Source organism: Cupressus sempervirens, chromosome 2 (assembly GCF_028749045.1).
Source record: "Cupressus sempervirens isolate cs-2001-9-10 chromosome 2, ASM2874904v1, whole genome shotgun sequence".
Lineage (NCBI taxonomy): Eukaryota > Viridiplantae > Streptophyta > Pinopsida > Cupressales > Cupressaceae > Cupressus > Cupressus sempervirens.
The window spans coordinates 543215321-543220387 of NC_143119.1; positions in this window are offsets into that span (position 1 = coordinate 543215321).

Sequence of the window (5067 nt, forward strand, 5' to 3'; positions counted from 1 at the left end):
ATATAACTAATCACGATTAGAACTATAGTTTTATATTTAAATTTCATTCTTTTATATTTTATTTTCTTTTAGTTTATTAATTAGTGCAACCACTAATTAAAGCATAGTTTATTATTTAAATTAATAATAATAATTAAAGCTCATTGTTTAAATGCAACTTTAATTTAATTATTATTAACTAAATAATTATAATAAAGCAATTTTAAATCCTTAATATTTTAATTCTCTTTTTGTCTAGCTTCTTAAATTAAACTTTTAAATTAAATTTTTAAAAGTAAAGTACATATTTAATTAATTAATAATTAATTAATAATCAATTAAATACCATCATATTCTAATTTCTCTTTACTCAATTTTCTAAATTTAGACTTCTAAATTAAGACTTTTAAATTAAAGCACATATTTAATTAGTTTTTTGATTAATTAAATATTCTCATGCTTTAATATTTTCTTTTTAATCAAATATTATTTAATTATATAATTAACCCACTTATTATAATTAAATCATTTACCAAATAAATCAGATAGTGAAATGCACATGAAAATAACATTACTAAAACAAATAGAAACTTAAAATCAAACAACGTAGGTAAAGATAGACTCGTGGGTTTTAAAAAGGTGGAAAGTCCGTTATGAGTCCTCCTTGCAAGACAAGTATTTAGGCTATGGTTGGGATAGGACTTGAACATTATCTCCCCATTCTTACCATTCAGTTATTGTGATAGGGCACACTCATCTTAGCTATTCAGGAAAGTTGATGCTCAGTATCTACATTTTGCATAAAAGACGAGCATGTACATGTATATAAATATGTCTAAACTAAACAATAAATGGTAGAGAGTGGTACATCATGAAGATTCTGACTAGTAGGTGACTGGAGTTGTTTGCCTATATAGCCCATACCCTACTCTTCAGATAAAATAATGCATCATTACAAATATGAAGTAATTATCATTAAAGAATCATTTGACATTGCTATGAAAGAAATCATATTTATTAACTATGAATCATTAAAGCATCATTAATGCACCAGTAACCATAATCATTAAACAACTCATGAAATATAGTTAACTAAGTAATCATCATTGATAGATTTATAGTCCAAGTTATGAAATAATATCTTTGAAACTAATACATCCATGGAATAGGCATAAAAGAGTTTTCTAAATATAATGGAAAAACAAATTATGGGTGAGCACTACATAATATATTATAATGCACACAAATGTGTTTTTGATTAGGTAAAATAGGTTTTATAGGGATCTTGAAACCCAAAGTTGAACCACGAAAAGAGCTAGAAAAATAGTCTAAGAAAAGCACAAAAAATTGCCTCAAAAAGGCCAGAGACAAAGTAAGGCCCGAAGCCAGTGACCCAAGGCCAAAAAGTAAAGGACAGGTGATCAAGCTAGTGATTGTCCATGTCCATGGCCTACAAGATATTAGCAGCAACATTATCCTTCTGGTTGGTCTCACCCACCTAACTCCTGGTAGGAGTATTCAATTGGTTCCCCTAATTTGCCTGGTTGCTGGCCTCTTTTTGAAGAACATCCCGGTCGTAACCATGCTCTATTTCCTACTCCGCTTCCCTTTTAAGGCCAGTGGTCGTCAGATAGTCCCCCAAATTGACAATGTTCCCATTCAAGGTATGAAGGGTGTCCACAATCTATTTGGTGATTATTTGGTGGACCAAATCTAGCCTTTGGACCTTCTACTCAAGCTGGGTGATCTTGTCATCGTGATGGTCTCTAGAGACCTGACCTCTGTCTTTCTACTAGTTTCCCACTTGGTCATTTCTTCCTCTAGCATCTTGGTCCTTGTCAGTTCCCTGGTTGTTGGGTTGGTTGCTCCTATCCTTCAGAGCCTCAATTTCTTGAAAAAGCCACTTGATGGACCAAAAGTTGTCAATCAGACTATTCTTTGCATTGTTCAAGAAATTGAAGCCAGTTTCACGCACATTGTCAGAAAGAACCAAAAGAGCAGGGTCAATGAGCTCATCGTATTGGGTGCTTTTGTCAACATCCTGTAGCACCTTGATTTTGGCAAGTTCTCTTATAATGCCTAGACTGACTTTGTCCCCATAGAAATTCCTCCAGGCTCTCCTCTTATTCTTTCTAATAACCTGCCCCCCTTTTTCAACCATGATTTCAATCATCTCCTCTGAGGGTGAGATGGGAACCTCTTGAGGAAAATTGGGCTGGGTGGGGTTAGGGTGCATGTCAATAGGGTCGCTAGGGTGTTCCTAGGGCAGGACCTGGTTGACTTTTCTTTTCTTAGGGTTATCCTTGGGGTCCATATTGGTCACCGCCTCCCTCTCATTTTCTCTCCCCTTGTCTTCTTCCATCTCATAATCCTTCCTTGTCTCCGAATCCTCCTCCTCATAACTCGTATTAGACTCTGCTTCATTATCACTGGCCACTTTCACCTCCTTGAAGTGAGGAGAGGGGGGGATGGGAGGAAGACATCTGGGGCTCTTCTTGCTTGGGATGCTGGGATCATGGGTTGTCAGGGTAACTTTGCATGGGATGTTAGTTTTCTTTGATTTCACTTCAACCTCATCCCCAAAATTAGAACTGGCAGTGTCCTTCGAAGCATTTCCCGAGACCCCAATGGTTTTACCAATAGTGAGGGTTTTCAAAAACTCATAGACCAGAAGAAGGAGACCCTCATGGAGGGTAGGGTTTTTAATAGGGCATTTCTTTAACCCCTCTATATTCTTGGCCATGGAGGTGAAAATGTAAAACATAAGAGAAATTTTCACTTTATGTCTAAAATGATTTAACAGAACAAAATGATGAGTCCTGATTCTATCAAACCTGGGGTCAAGAGTGACATATTCAATGATAATCCTGAGAACATACCTCCAGAACTTTTTGATGGACTCGATGTCATAGAAGGTGTCAATCTTGACCAGTTTGCTTTTCTCCTTATCATCCTTGACAAAGTCATTCACAGTGTTGGCAGACATCTTTTTGTCCCTATAGAAGTTCAATCTATCCTAGGAAAGGCTAGTTACCTCCGCAATAAGACCCTCAGTGATTTGGTGGGAAACACCATCAATTTTGACCCTGCCATTTTGTGAGGAATCAACCATAGCTTTTGTGACCCCCACGTCAAAACCATGAAGCTCATGATTGTGTTGCTATTGATTATCGCACAAAAATTTGAATTATTTTTACAATAGAAATTGAGCTCGTGATGTGGATCTTAGATCTTCATGATTGTGATAAATTTGTTTGATGAAATTGCTATGAATGAATTTCTAAACTAGCTATATATATTATATGTTATATAATATGTATAGAGATAGCCAAGAGATATCAAGACTTTAATTTTTTAATGTGGGTATTTCTATCTTTTTTTTTTTTTTTTCAAACAAATGATCTAGATATGTTCATTCTAGCTAAGTTATATATGGTCTAATACTTTTCCAATTGAAAATGTATATTAAATGCTTGTTTTACACTAGTTTGTATCCAATTACTAAAGAAATGAAATTATTTCAGAAAACTGAGATTTTAATAACTCTTACTATTTTTAATGATATATTTTTAATAACACACAAACATCATTTTATAGAGCTCAAAGTTAAGAATCTTATCATATAGATTTTATAGTGTTTTAATTAGATATAATATATTGTAATTAAAAAATTCTACAAGTATGTAATAATTAAAAAGGCTCTACATGCAAAAAAATGCTATATGTGAATATGAAGGTTGCGAGATTTTTAGGCCCGAAATGGAGGTGACAAAATCAAAAAAAGCAACCCAGATATTTTGATAAGTATGGATACTCTATAGAAAATCATAATAAATCTCAATGTAAAAACTTTGGGAAAATAGATCTTAGATTTATGGTTTTGACGACCAACAGTTTTGCAACTCTAGAAGAACATGTAGGAAGAAATCTAATTCATTCATGGGTAGATTGGCATCAAGGATTTTAGGATTATCCAGTAATCCCCACTAAATTCTTAGGTAACTGTGTAATCCTAGCTCGTCTCCCTTTCTCTACTGTGGAACAACTAGATAACCAAATCAAAATTTTCAATCTGACAAGATATGTGCAATCCATGTTTTTCATGCCATCATTCCAATCAAAGAGTATATCTTAGATGGACATGATCCCTTTGGTTAAGTTGGTCTATAAACCTAATTCCCCTCCATCATACATTCCTCCCCATTGTAGGTTTACGAATACCACTCAGCAAGCTAACCCTAAGGTATCTTCAGGGTCACCCCCAATTAAACCCCAAGATAGGCCCATTAGTATTGCCATGGAAGCCATTGATGAAACTTGGTATAATTTCCTTAAGAAAGGTTTTCTTTCCATCTAGAATGGTCCTATAAAAGATATTCCTCCGTTAACGGACTGGTTAAAGGATAACTATCAGGATCATGTAAGCATCTTCCATCATTCGGATAACATTCTATTTTTAAAATGTGAGGAAGAATCTATCAAAAAAGAGTTTATTTCTACTTCTGAATGTTTTTTTAAAGGTCATTGTGTTAAATTCATAGAATGGTTTCATAACTTTAATATCAAAATGGTTGACTGCATGATTCCCTTATGGTTTTCCATGACTTCTCTTCCCCCAGAACTGTGTGATGTAGATATTATTTATTCATTAGGTTTTGTAATTGGGGAAGTAATAGTTATTGATGCATCTTTTTTCTACTATAATTATATTAAAATTCTCATAAATGTCAACATTAAACACCCATCAGAAATCCAAAAGAAAGTCAAAATTGGTAAAGCCTCTTATGATATCAAATTTCAAATCTATAAAGGGAAAATCATTGACATCTTGAGATCTGATGAGTTACACAAGATCGGACCTAAGATCCTTCCCCTTACCATGGACTTCAGAAGAAAATTTCCAAAATTGAGCTCTGTGATAAACAACAGGAACCAAGAACAAGGTAAAGAAGACTGCCATCTAAAGCATCAGAATGGACAGAATACTTAGAAAGAACCAAGGCTCTCTATAAACATATTCATAGTAGATAAGGTGAAAGATCCTGTATCAGCACCAATGTTAGATCACATGGAGAAATCAAAAAGATA